We start from the raw sequence: 14648 nt of genomic DNA on the forward strand, positions 1-14648 counted from the left end.
TTGTATCTTCCAGAGGCTGGCCTCTCCTCTCCATCTCCACAAACCCAGTACGAATCCCCTGAGCTCAGGCTCCAGCCCCTGTGATTTTCCCACTGCAACCTCCCTCTTTGGACAGTTGAGACAACTATTGTAACGATCCCGTACTTGGCTACGGATCACTTCTTCCTGCCCCTCTCCCAACCTCCAGGCCTGGGAAGGCAGCTTGTATACTTCTTGAGCATCCTCCAGAGTGCCTGCTCCCAGGGTCAGCACTTGGAAGTGCTCCACATGGTTAGGGTCCAGATGAAATAACGACAAAACTTCTGAAATAGAAATGTGACCCCAGGGAGGATGGAAAAAATGTGCAGTAGCCTAACAAAACAGCAATTATACACAGCTATTTTAATTTATAACACAGAGAGAGTTCCAATATCTCCTTTTAAATAAAGAATGGTGCTGGGGTGCCTGGGGGGGGGGGCTCAGTTAGTTGAGCATCTGTCTTAAAAAAATTTTTTTTTAATGTTTATTTAATTTTGAGAGAGACAGAGCGTGAGCAAGAGAGGGGCAGAGAGAGAGGGAAACACAGAATCCGAAGAAGGTTCCAGGCTCCGCGGTCAGCACAGAGCCTGACATAGGACTCGAACTCACGAGCCGTGAGATCATGACCTGATCCGATGTAAGACGCTTAACTGACTGAGCCACCCAGGAGACCCTGAGCATCTGTCTCTTGGTTTTGGCTTAGGTTATTATCTCACAATTTGGTTTGTGAGATTGAGTCCTGCATGTCAGGCTCTACACTGACAGCATGGAGCCTACTTGGGACTCCCTCTTTCTCTCTTTCTCTGCCCCTCCCCTGCTCTGTCTCCCTCTCTCTCTTCTTCTTCTCAAAATAAATAAACTTAAAAAAAAAAAAAGAATGGTGCTAAAGTTCTAAAATATATATGAAAGTGATTTGGGGTTTTTCCCCTTAGAGTTGAATGACAAGCAAGAAGGCTTTGGGATAGCTTCAGGCAGCAAAAGCCTTTTAAGATTTAGCTCTCTCCTGAGGTTTAGGGGGGTCTGGACAGATAGGTTGATTTTGTCAAATGGACTTGGCTGAGAATTTATGGAACACTGAGCTCTGAATCAGTGGGCTTTCACGGAAGCTCAGGTGTTACCACTTCCAGGAAGTTTTCCCTGACCACTCCAAGGTGAGGGTGGGAGGATCACTGTTTATGAGAGGCATTCACCACACTGCCATGTAATTATCTGCCAGTGCTCTGCCCCATAACCCTAGGCGATAAGCATCCTAAAGGCAGAGTTGGTGACTAAGTCATCTTTATGTCTCTGTACTTGAAATATAGCTTGTTGAATGACATTCAGCTTGTTGCTGTATTCAGTTGAATACAGTCTAGAAAATTCAACAAGTCTTTTTTTTTAATTTTTTAAAAATATTTTTATTTATTTTTGAGAGACAGAGACAGAGCATGAGTGGAGGAGGGGCAGAGAGAAGGAGACACAGAATCTGAAGCAGGCTCTAGGCTCTGAGCTGTCAGCACAGAGCCCGATGCAAGGGCTTGAATTCACAAACCCACGAACCGTGAGATCATGAAGTGAGACAAAGTCACACACTTAACTGACTCAGCCACCCAGGCACCCCAAAAATTCAATAAGTCTTTAAGGCACCTGACAAAATGCTCAAAAAACCCTCAGAAAGAAGAGAATTAAATACATGTACTTATTATTTTAAAAATCCCATTTCAATATACCCTGTATGGTATGTATAACACAGTAATATAAAAATCTATTAATATGTGAATTTCTGAGGGATAATTGCCATTAGTTCAGGCACTCTAAGATTACCATTTTTGCTTGAATGTAGAATATGTTTATTATTCTTTGTAAAGTCAGTTTCCCATCAGAAAGCAAAGTTTTTTCAAATATTACCTGACATCTGTAGGAGTATCCCATTTTAATAGGAATTTTCTTTACAAAATCTATAATAGAGCCATTGGGGGTTTTAGAGTTTAGAGAAATTAGATTCAGATCTGGGCAATCTTAAGAAACTTTATATAGCTTTTTATCTAAATAATAGCAATTTAAACTGTCTTTCATAGAGAGAGACCTAGTAAACACTACTTAGATAAAAGAAGCTATCTATTTTAAATAAGACCAGCTAAGTAGTAGATCAAAGGCGCCACATACATTTACAACCAAATGGCACTGCTTTTGAGATCAAAGTGCTGCTGGGCTGAGAGAACAGAAGAGCCTTTTCCCAGAAAGCATGAAAAAGGACTACGGAGACTTCACCAATATCAAGATTTTAAAGCAGACACATGTCTTTACTTATTTTATTGTTTCAATGTACAGAATCTTTGGTTAAAATGGGGGAGAAAGTGTACCAATTAATAAGTACATAAAATAAAATAAAATAAATTCTGAATCATCAAAAGGCTTTTCTTGCTATTGTTCTTTGCATTTCTAAAAGACAAGTACTTCAAAATGTCTATAATGTTAACCAGCCGCTTTCTTCTAAAATTTAGAGCTACAAATCCAAGCCAGTAAAGGCTGCATATTTTTCTTTAGGGATATTTAAATGGGATCTCTCAAACCATAAGGGCCTGCACTTGGGCAAGAAATGTAGCCAGAAGCAATCTGCTTGGCAAATCTACATCAGAGTGTGGATTCGGTTGTAAGAATAGGCACCATTACGGTTACCATCAGTAGGAAATGCTGCAAGAAAATAAAATAGGGTAAGTGACAGGACATTTTATTCGTGTCCAAATTGGTCATCAAAGACAACAGTTGGAGAGTGAATGAAGTATGATGTTATTTCAAAACAACTTCCTGCTACAATTAGACTTCCCAGGTTGTATGGTTTATTCTCAGTTTTTCAGCCAGACCCCAATCATAAATACAGATTCGTAAACCATGCCTTATCCGCTAACCATTCTTACTTGTTAATATAGAGAGACAACTTCTGTCTTTTGCACTTTGTTAAAGTGCAGAGCTGGAATATTTAACAGTTGAGATAGTCAGCTGTGGATTTCTTAGGCATGTGAAGCCACATGATTTTCAAGCAGCTAGTAGACCCCACTCAGACATTTATCTTGATGCTCAGATGCCTTTCATTTGTTGATACATTATAAATCACAATAATCATTTCAAAGCCTCCTGGCTCGAATCTAAAATTAAAGCAAAAAATAAAAAATAAATAAAAGAGTGCGGCAGTGCTGAGGAAAACTATTGGAAGGCAGTAGTACCCAGCCCCAAGATAGCTCCCCATGATCTCTGCTCCTGGCATCCACACCCTTATGCAGTCCCCTCCCACACTATTCCAGGGCTGGTGTATGTAACCAATAGAATGTGACAGAAGTTATATGGTATGTCACTTTCAATATTAGGTTATAAACGGGACTGTGGTATCTGTCTTGGTAACACTTGCTTTCTCTCTTAGATAGCTTTCTCTGGGAAAAGGCCACTGCCAGGTTGTAAGCAGTGCTACAGAGAAACACACATGGTAGGGAACTAATGCCTTCTGCCAACAGACATCTGAGTGATATTGGAAGCTGATCCTCCAGAACAGATCAAGCCTTCAGATGACTTCAGCTCCAACTGACAGCTTGACTATAAACCTCCAGTATGAGACAATGAGTGTAAGTTTTGAGGTAATTTGTTACCCAGCCATAGATCACTGATATAAAGGCATTTCTCTTTGTTATCTTATTTTGCAGATAAGGAAACAGAGGTCATATCCCAAGGTTATATAACTTAAAAAGTGATGAAAAAAAGATTAAACCCCAGGTCTCCCTGACTTGAGAGCCAAGATTTTTAACTACTACACTATTGTGCTTGTCACAGAAATGGTCACACACCTTGGAATAGATGGAATAAATAATTTAGCTAAAATCTCATAGCACTCCTCAAATTGATATAGTTCTTTAGCCAAAGCTCCTATTTTGATACTCTTTGGGTCATTTTGACAAAAGACTTTAAGATTATCTCCTCCCATCCCCGCATGACAAATTCAACTTCATTCAGAACAAAAAGCCAAAGAGGAAGCAGTATGCTGTGGCAAGCAACTGTGCTTAGTGAAGAGGGGAATGTGCTGACAATTATTCTATATCTGCTTCCTTTCTACTGTCCTTTTGGTGCTTTCCTCTAACTAGACAATAGGAAGAAGAAAAATGGAGAGAGAGGCCAGCTCTGATTAGATGAGAAGATCAAATGTCATCCCTTGTAGGAAATTTCTAATGCTGGCTGGAAGTTACCCCTTGATGAAGTATGGGGCCAAGAGAATTTATAATTCTACCACATATGAGTGCTCAATAATTTTAAGAAGTGTTTGCTAACTCTTCAAGAGAAAAAGTCATTTAAATTAAATGTCCCCAACTCCATTGGATAAGAAATTACCCCAAGACCAGTTCATTCTTGCCTTATATTTTATTTTGCATGCTAGATCACCAACAAGCCACTAAGAGCCCTAGGTACACTGTGAAGATCATTGATAAGCCTAGGCCAGGATCTGAACCAAGAGTTCAGAAACTTTAGTGTTCATAGTAAGATCACTGGGGGAAATGGTTAAACATGCACGTTCCCAGGCCCCAATTTGACCAATTTAATCAGTTTCTTTAAAAGGATTGCAGTGGGGAGGTCTGCATTTTAACTTTCTAGGTGATTCTGAGGCAGGTGAATCCAGGACTTCTCTTGGAGGCTTCTGTCCCATTAGTGTCTCATTTGTAAATATCAGAGTCAGAACCATGATTTTGTGGGGCCTGAAGTTCACATAATTTGGTGGACCTTGTTTAAGGAAAATATGAAATTATGAATTTAAAAAGTTGGCACTGTGATTTGGAAGGAACCTAGATAGAAGCTTCACTGGCTTCATGTTTGAAAAGTCTAAGTCTCTCCTCTACTATACCAAAACATTCTATACTTCTATACTCTGGTCACCAACACAACTATTTCCCCCATGCAAACAAATTCTCTGACACCAGCTGGATGTCCTACATTTTAACATAATTCTTAAACTATCTACCTGGAGATAGCATCACATCCCATAGATTAATGGCTCTGTCCTACAAGACTGCTCCCACTTCAGACATCAATAGCAAGTCCAGGTTGTCACCTAGGTTTCTGATTAACCTGTTAAAAATGAGTAGTTCCCATTACTCCCTCCTCTTCCATCATTTGCTAGAACAACTCTCAGAATTCAGGAAAATGGTACACTTATTAGTTTACTCATTTATTATGAAGGGATACAATTCAGGAACAGCCTGAGGAAAAGATGCATAAGGCACAAATGTGGGAAGGGGCTCAGAGTACCATGTCCTTCCCAGGTGTACCACCTTCCCAAAACTTCCATGTGTACACTAACCTAGAAGCTCTCCAAGTCCCATCACTTAGGATTTTTGTCGAGGATTCATAACATAGGCATGATTGATTAGATCTTTGACCATCAATGATTAAGTTAATTTTTAGCCCCTCTCCTAAGAGGTCAGTTGCTTGGTCTGAAACTTTCAATCTTCCACTCATTTGGTTGGTTCCTTTGGCAACCAGCCATCATCATTAGGGGCTTTTCAGAAATCACCTCATTAACATAAACTCAGGTGTGGAAGAAAGGGTTTTTTTGTGAGTAATAAAATATACCTTTTTATTCTTACCACTTAAGAAGTTCTCAGCATTTTAGGAGTTTTGCACTAGGGACCAGGAAGGATAAAGACATATGTGTTGAAGGATAAGAAATATGTATTTCTTATTATAAATCACAATATCACAATAGGAAGTCCACCTCTGCTATCATCAAAATGTTAATTTCTCACTAGTGAAATTGCTTCTACCAAAGAATCAAGGAATGCAGTGTTCAGGTTGAAAAAAAAAATTCTTTATGACAGTTCTAAAATTAGGCCCTTAGGAAGTATATAAGCACTGCTGATTTAAGTAAGTGAGGTCTCCATTTTCCTTTTCTGTTCAGCAGTTTTTATTCCTTCCATGATAATTTCCCAAACTGTGGCACTGTACAATGGCAAATTATTCAACCAAGATTAATTTGTGAGTCAGTAGGTTGTCCTGAAATAAAATAGTAACTTATCAACTTTTTAGGATGTACAGAAGTTCTTAAGTAAAATAAAATTTTGGGTGTCATGGACATGTTATTAAAATAGAAATGCCTGGGGTGCCTGTGTGGCTCAGTAGGTTAAGTGTCTGACTTTGGCTCAGGTCGTGATTTCACGGCTCGTGAGTTGGAGCCCCGCATCGGGCTCTTTGCTGATGCTGATAGCTCTCAGAGCCTGGACCCTGCTTCAGATTCTGTGTCTTCCTTTCTCTCTGCACCCCCCCCCCCCAACCTCTCAAAAATAAACATTAAAAAAAAGGGAAAAAAGTAGAAATGCCTAATAAGAAATGAATTTTAATGTTAATTATTTATTAAATACTTTACAAGTATTGATAAATGTGTTACTGTTCCCAGAAACCTGGTTAGACTGGCACAATTTATACTCTGAACAGTTACTTTCCTGAGAGCCTTCATTTGATTAATAATTTTCCCCATGCTTAGTATTAGAAAATAGGAAGAATACATGGGTTGAATGGCTGTTTCTGGACCTCAAGATGTTACTGTACATACATCTCAACTACAGTGTTTTCCATAGGAAAGCACATGGAAAGACATCAATATAAGTAACTTTTTTCCATCTTAAACATCAGACTTTTTAGGATTTTTCATATTTTTATTTATTTATTTATTTATTTATTTATTTATTTTAATTCTCTTGTGGCTTCAAGTTTTTTTTTTTTTTTTGAGAGAGAGAGAGACAGATGGACAGACAGCATAAGCAGGAGAGAGGGCAGAGAGAGGGGGGACAGAGGATCTGATGCAGGCTCTGCGAGGACATCAGACTTCTGTCTGCTGGGTGACTGAGCCACCCAGGCGCCCCTTTCATATTTGTATTTGAAAGACATCAAGAAAAAAAAATGGTTTGCAGGTCCAAAATGTACAAAACCAAGTTAGGCACACTTAACTCAGTCCCTACTAATGATAGCCAAGGAGTTGAAAAATAGTCTATTTAAGAAATTAGATTTTTGAATAAGAACAGTAATAGCAAATGTGACAGATCGAATCTACGTATGAATTCAGACCTGAAAATGTTGTCCCCCTTGGGGTCAAGGGCAGGTCAGTGTTACTTAGGTGGCATTCCCTGAATGGCACATTTACCCAAGGGATGTCCTGAGCTGGGACTTTGCAGGTGGCAAAACCAAATAAACTGACTGAGAGGTGAGAATTCTTGCCCAAGTCCTTTAGGCTGTCAAGTCTGTCATTCAGGTGGTTGGAAAAATTTTGCTTTTGGGAATCAGAGTTCAAGTCTCAGCAAGCGACTTGCAGAGTTGTGTGTGTATGGTCTGCCAGCTCTGGTCAGTGTCACCAACACCTCTGTTTCATCCTGACAGCAAGGCATCAGCACAAAGAATGCCGCAAGCCAGGCCCTGCTGCTAATTGTCCCCTTTTCAGTTCTTTAAGACCTTGACTGCCCTGGTCTAAGCATGAACATTTGCATGTGTTCCAATTTATCTAATTGTGGATATATTAGCATTTTTTCTCCTTCCAGATGGTGATGTGAAAAAGGGCAACCGTTGAAACTCAGTCACTCAAGTTAATATTGTGTCTCTTTCTCTGTAGGTCAGGCTGGCTGCAAACATGTTGGGAGCAATTTGGAACTCTGTGTGTGCTGGGAATCGGGGTCTTTGCTAGGTATGGGGGAGGGGAGTGGTCTGGGAGTCCAATTTTCAGAGAAAACTCACCAGTTCCTGTCAACTGAAAGAAACGTTTCATGCACATGGTGGGTCAGAATGTTATTTTTATAATATAAACCACCTGGCCTCCTCCTAGTTTACCTCTGCTGCAAATGCTATTCTACACACATACCTAGACCAAGGTCCCTGGTAACTATTACAAAACCATGTTGTGTTTTGCTCCTTGCGTTTTTTTCTTTCCCCTTTTTTCTTTTATTCCTTTGCTTTTTTCAAGTTCAGGTGAAGACAAGATGAATTGATCAGGGCTCAAAGTTTTGGTTTATTTTTATAGTTGCTTTGATGTAAAAGGACTTGGCTCTGATTGCACTGAGAGGGATGGAGGGGGGACGGGGCAAGATGGAGTCAGCTTTTCTTCCTCACTCAGCAACTTGAGAGACAGTATCTTCCTAAAGCTCATTCAACTAGGGGCTTGGAGACTCCTGTGAAGATAGTCCCAAGTCTTTATTTACTGTGGATTCTCTTCCCAAGCATTTCTTTCACTGCACTCTGTTCTATTTGGAGGCCAAGCATCTCTGTTCACTTTGCTCACTAAGAAAAGACATAGATTAAAGTCAGGGAACAGGGCTGGGGAATAAATACAACATCTCATTAAAACAACATGCACTCCTGGGATGCCTGGGTGGCTCAGTCGGTTAAGCATCAGACTTTGGCTCAGGTCATGATCTCGCAGTTTGTGAGTTCGAGCCCCACGTCTGGCCCTGTGCTGACAGCTCAGAGCCTGGAGCCTGCTTTGGATTTTGTGTCTGGTCTCTCCTTGCCCCTCCCCCACGTCTGCTCTGTCTCTCTCTATCAAAAATAAATAAAATGTAAAAAAAAATAAATAAATAAAAAACAATATGCACTCCCAGTTTCATGGGCAAGTCATTAAAATCTTGACATATGACTTTCAAATGGGAAGGGGCTATAACTAGCCTTCCTATCTTTGGGTCTCATTAGTTGCAACACAGGATGCTTTCCTGTGGAGATTTCTACCAGGAAATGCCTCCTTTAGAAGTTAGGTTACATTGCATGGTGTGTTGTGCATTTGGGTCAAGGTGTACAAGTCTGGAGACAGAGAAGGGAGGTCATGGATGATTTCAAATAGAAATACTTTGCATTAAAACAGCTTTAGTCTAGGGTAAGAGTCTCAATTTTCTGGCAGGAACTAAATCTCTATTTGGGACACAGAATGTTAAGGCTAGGCCTTATTTAATAAACAGTGAAAAAAACATTATGATTTCATTTCACCAAGTCTATGAATTAATCATATTTTCTATTAGTCCATGTCTCCTGGTAAAAACTTACTTTTATAAACTTAGTTTGTTGTGATTTAAATATACTTTTAAATCCGTGGACTTTGAGAAGAATCATTCAATGCATGAAAGTGTAAAACATGTGTTTTATATCTGATAATACAGGGGAAGTATGCTTACTACCATAAGTAACTAAAACACAATAAAATCAAACAGTCCTCTCCTTCTTTTAGGCCATATATATCTTGGAAAAGTAGTTTTTCTAGGTATCTTCACAGGCAAAAGATTTGGTGTGAAAATTAAGAGGCATAAAAATGAAAAGCCTTTTAGAGACAGAGCTTTGCTAGGAGCTCATCTGCTCTGTGTGTTCCTCTCACATCTCTCAACTGTGCAGCCGTGTTATGCAACACCAAATATTTGTTGAAAAAAAATCAATCAATGGCTTGCCTCTGGAAATATGAAATGTCTCAGTTCTGTGGGGTGGTTGGCAATACACAAAACAGCCTAAATACCCGAACCATGTTTAACACCTATATTTATTTTCTGTGAAGAATTTTAACAACAGCAAAATGTTTATGTGAAAAAAGATATGATACCCAAGTGGCTTAGTGTCCTGTACTTCAAATAAATCGAGCTATCACATCAGTGTTTTAGCCAGGGGACACATTTTTTATTCAATCCCAACTTACGCACATAAATAATCGCATGGTCTAGTACTACACTCAAAGGAATTTTTGGTTTTTATTCCAAATAAGAATGAAGTTTCATTAATCCAAATCACTCTAGCAGGCTACCTGGAAGGCCACGTCACTGGCCGGAAAACAAAATTTGAATCAAACCTTTTAATCAAAATAGAAAATAAGATAAAATACTCAAATAAGTTCTCCTTTTGCATTTGAAAACAGAAACAGCTGCTGAAGCAGTGAGTGGCTTTCCTTCTGAGTTCATCAAAAGGGGAGCCAGACGTTGATCTGATGGCCTCTGTGTTGCTCTTATTGTAAAAAAATGGAAATTACTGCAAGTTTTCATGGTCATGATATGTGGCTAGGGAAAGATTAACTGCCTAGACGAAAATGGCATAAAGAAATATGTCCAAAATGCATGAATTCCTACCTAATGCCTGTAATATTAGAGGATGGTTTCTGTTATAAAAGACACAATAAGAACTAATGTGTTTCAATATAACTTTCTAAAAGAAAAATAATTTAATATCAATAGGTCATTTATTCATTGTTTTGAAATTCAAAAATGAATCATATTTTCACTTCTCTTTTTCTAATACATAGTAATTTAGGAAGGCATAGTTTAAACAAGATTATGGCTGCTGTCTTTTCCTCCGGCTCTTTGTTTTTTTGTGGCTTGTGGTGTCAAGACTAACTGAAAGTTCTTTAATTAGTCTTCTTGGACACAAGCCTCCCATTTACTTCAGTGGGAGGTTTCTTTGCATAAATCCAGTGGTTTGTGTCCATCAGAGCCTTTTGACTGCTTTCCTTTGATTAATCAGAAAACTAAAGCTAAGTCTGAATACCATTTTTCTAAAGAATGAATGGGCATAATCTCTTACAGCTTTCATGAAACCAGAAGGATTAATCCTTCAATCCAGTCCCATACTCCACTTCAAGTATTTTCAATTACTTGGCACCATTGGAGGTGACGTCCATGGCTCAGTAAGAAGGCTACTGCTGGCATAATGGTTTCTCCATGTCTCAGCACATGGTCTTGGCATTAATAATCCATCATGAAATGATTTGCAGTGCACAAGGGTGACATTTGATTATGTGAAAAGCATTGCAGGAATGAGCATGTAGGCTCTTACTGGCCAGCTGCTGGCAAAAACATGATGAAATGTTATATGGTGAAAATAACATTTAAGATGGTTTCTGAACTGACAAAGAAAAGGGTAAGGACATTGCTTTAGGAGAAATTTTCTTTCTTTTTTCTATTTCCTGGTTTTCCTTTCTCAAATCATATTTTGGAAGGCCAAATGGGTTAAGGGACCAGATTTGTCAGCCAATCACCCAAACACATTTTCAAAACATTTGATTCAGGAAATTCTGCATCTTTTAAAGCAACGATGTTAACAATCCTCCTGAGAACCTTAAAATATAATGATTTAAACATAAGGTAAAGGAGACTCTGAAATGATTAGAGAAATCACCAAGAGGCTTCCCTATTGAAGAGTTCAGTTTTCTCATTTTGTCTTCTATTTTTTAAAGACCACAAGGAGGATGTTGAATGTACTATCTAGGGGAAGCCCTATCATGTTAAGTAGAAATTTATAAGATGATTGGGAAATTCATAATTCTCAGTGCAGTGAAAGCAAAAAACAAAAACAAGAAAATTTGAGTTTCTTAAACTCATGTGCTCTAGACCCATGCACTGATCTGTCATATACATTATATTCTAGATAGATTATAATGAATGCACTTATTACATAAGGACAGACATAATGAACACTTGGGTGAGAGGATGGCCAAATCTTGCTTATTCATGGGCATGGGTATAGGGTGGAAGGAAAGTTATTACGCATAAATTAAACTCAGAGAGACTTAGATGGTTTTTTATAATAATATTTTTAAATTAAGTCACAGATATGAACATAATAATATTATCTGATTTTAATGTTTCTGACTTTTCCTTGCCAGCCCACCATCTTATAGTTAGGTAAAATACCTTATTCGATATATTGTATTGCATATAATAATATATATACTATTTTATATATCAATGAAGAGTGATCGTATACAATAATGGACAAATATAAACTTCAGTGATTTATTTAAGTTTATTTATTTATTTTTGAGACAAGAGTGTGAGAAGGGGAGAGGCAGAAAAAGAGAGAGAGAGAGAGAGAGAGAGAATCCCAAGCAGGCTCCACACTGTCAGTGTAGAGCCCAACGTGTGGGTTGAACTCACAAAGTGTGAGATCATGACTTGAGCCTAAATCAAAAGTTAAATGCTTAACCTACTGAGCCAGCGAGGCGCCCCTAAACTTCAGTGATTTTTGAGATTTTTTATTCATTCATTTAGCTATTCCTTCAACAAAATTTATTAGGCATTACTATATGCAAAGCACAGTGCTTGGAGTCATAGGGATAGGATACAGAGCCTATCTCTGAGGCATTTACATTTTATTATAGACTGTGCATATGCATATAAGTATATGCATATAAGTAGTAGCTAGAAGAAGTCAAGATATAAATGAAGAACAGTTAGGCTGAAGCATTGAGTGTCAGAAGAGGAATTCAGGGAGATAAAGTTGAAAGGGAAAGTTGGGGTCCAGTTTAAGGAATTTAAACTTTAATAAGAAGGTAATAGGGAGCCACTGAAAACCTTTTTTAAATTTTAATTTTGAAATAATTGTAGACTTATAGAAGAGTTTCAAAGATAATACAGAGACTTCCCAAAATGTAGTCAATATCATCTAAGTTTTTTTAATATCATCTAAGTTTTCATGTTTTTCAATATAATTGTTTATGTAGTATTCTTATATTATACTCCTATGATTGCATTCCTTTTATCATGCTTAGTGTAGTATATGCTTTGTATTGTTTCTTACTCAGAAATGCCAAAAATGTTTTTTATTAATCTTTTCAAAAGAATAATTCAGTTTTGTTGACCAGGTTTGCCATTTTTTGCCCTATGACATCAGTTCCTCCAAACCTATCTTACATAGAAATTCAATCTACATTAAAATAAAACCAAAAACTAAAACCCAAACCAGTGAGATCAATTACAAATCTAGTATCAAAAAAAAAGGCTCTTGATCCATCTGTTAAGCAGAATATTTTCTCTAAGTCCCACGGAACTCTGTGATTCTTTCATCATGATCCTGTTTGGAATATGGTAGGCCATTTCCATATTATAGAAATTTTACATTATAGAAATGTAAAATAAATTTTCATAAATTTTCATATTATAGAAATTTTACATTATAGAAATGTAAAATAAATTTTCATTTCTATATGAAAATTTGTGACTTCTTTAACTCAAAGAAAATTGTTTCTGTTATATATTTATTCACCACTATTTCCTTTGTCTCTTTCTAGAACCCTTATGAGATTAACGTTTGCCTCCAGGATTTATCCCCATATCTCCTGTATTAATTTTTTTCCCATCTCTTTGTCTTTTTGCTCTATGTTGTAGAACATTTACTTTACTAATAAAATTTTTACTTTGTCATCCTTTACTAATTTGGCTGTGACCTATGTCCACTCATCTATTTACTCCTCTTTTATTTATTTATTTTTATTATTCTAATTTGGCAACCATATTTTTAAATTTCTTGTTCCCTGCCTTGTTTCATAGCTATTTCAAGGATAAATATCTTTCCACAATTTTCTGAGGATTCTCACTGGAATCCTCTCTTATGTCATCTGTTGCTTGAATTCTTTATATTCTTATGTTTGTTTGACTTGGCCTTTCTCTTCTGTTTTTAGTTTTCCTCAGATGTTTGGTGGTCTTTAGACCATTTACATTCATGGACAAAGAGATTCTTTCAGGTGGCTGGCAAGACCTTGTTCTGTGGCTGAGTAGTTCTGCCACAGAGCAAGTTCTGCTTAGAAGGTCTCCTCTGAATGAGAAGTCTGATGGAAGCTCTGTATGAGTAGGCAGACTTCACCTTAGAATGCTCAATGATGGGCCTGCAGGTTCACATGATTTGGGAATCCCTTTGTCAGTTGCTGCCTTTCTTCCCCTTCCCCTCTCCCTCATCCTTGTCTAAGTATCTGTGGTTATGTTAAACTCTGTTTTGAGGCTTCTAGACCTGCCTTCAAATCATCTTCATTAGGCAACTCACTGTCATTAGTCAGAGGTCAAATAGAGGTCCACTGTTGATCAATGTTCAGGGTAGGAGAAAGCAAGACCTCCGTAGCGGGCTGGGCCAGAAGTTTTGAAAACAGTTCCTGAAAATTACTGTCATGCTACTGTCAGAATAATCCTTCTGAAACACATTTGAATGTATCAGTCTCCTGCTCAGAATCCTTCAGGGGTTCTGATTGTATACAGAATAGAACCTGTTCTCCTTTGCAAAGTATGAAGAAAATTTATGGTTTGATATGAGTGCCTATTCCATCATCTCCTACCATTTCCCTGCCACAGACACACTTAGGCTTCCCAAAGTCTGAAAGTGCTTGTGGTTTTCTCTTCCTCCAGGCCTTTCCACATACTGTTCTGTATGCTAGGAATGTCATGTCCCCTGTATTGACTGGCAAAGACACCCTCATGGTTTGGGTCTATTTATTAGACTCACTCCATAAAGGTTTGAAATAACAAGTAATAGATACACAGTAGCAGGATAAAATAAATGAGTAAGGCACACTAGGTTCAAAGGGAGAGTAAAGGTAGAAATATAAATAATATCAAGTATAATGTTAGTCCTTAATTACGTGACATTAAGTTTTGTAGACTCACACTGCAAAGAGGTACACTGTAAATTTGCCTCTGGGGTTCCTAGTTGTCAAACCTAAGAGGGAAACTTGAATGCTTGTTGAGCATAGAGTTCATAAACTATAATTAAAGCATTTTTGCCAGTTATGGAAAATTGAGAGAGAAAGTTACTGCATTAAAGGAGTACTTAGAAAGGCGATTGGTGGGGCGCCTGGGTGGTGCAGTCGGTTAAGCGTCCGACTTCAGCCAGGTCACGATCTC

General features: G+C 38.0%; 1 protein-coding gene across 1 annotated transcript in view; it reads right to left on the reverse strand.

Annotated features, from left to right (window-relative positions):
- LIX1 (limb and CNS expressed 1) overlaps positions 1-14648 on the reverse strand; it is a 59889-nt gene that overhangs the window by 17542 nt on the left and 27699 nt on the right. The gene's annotated exons all lie outside the window — the stretch shown is intronic.

This window comes from Prionailurus viverrinus, chromosome A1 (genome assembly GCF_022837055.1).
Source record: "Prionailurus viverrinus isolate Anna chromosome A1, UM_Priviv_1.0, whole genome shotgun sequence".
Classification (NCBI taxonomy): domain Eukaryota; kingdom Metazoa; phylum Chordata; class Mammalia; order Carnivora; family Felidae; genus Prionailurus; species Prionailurus viverrinus.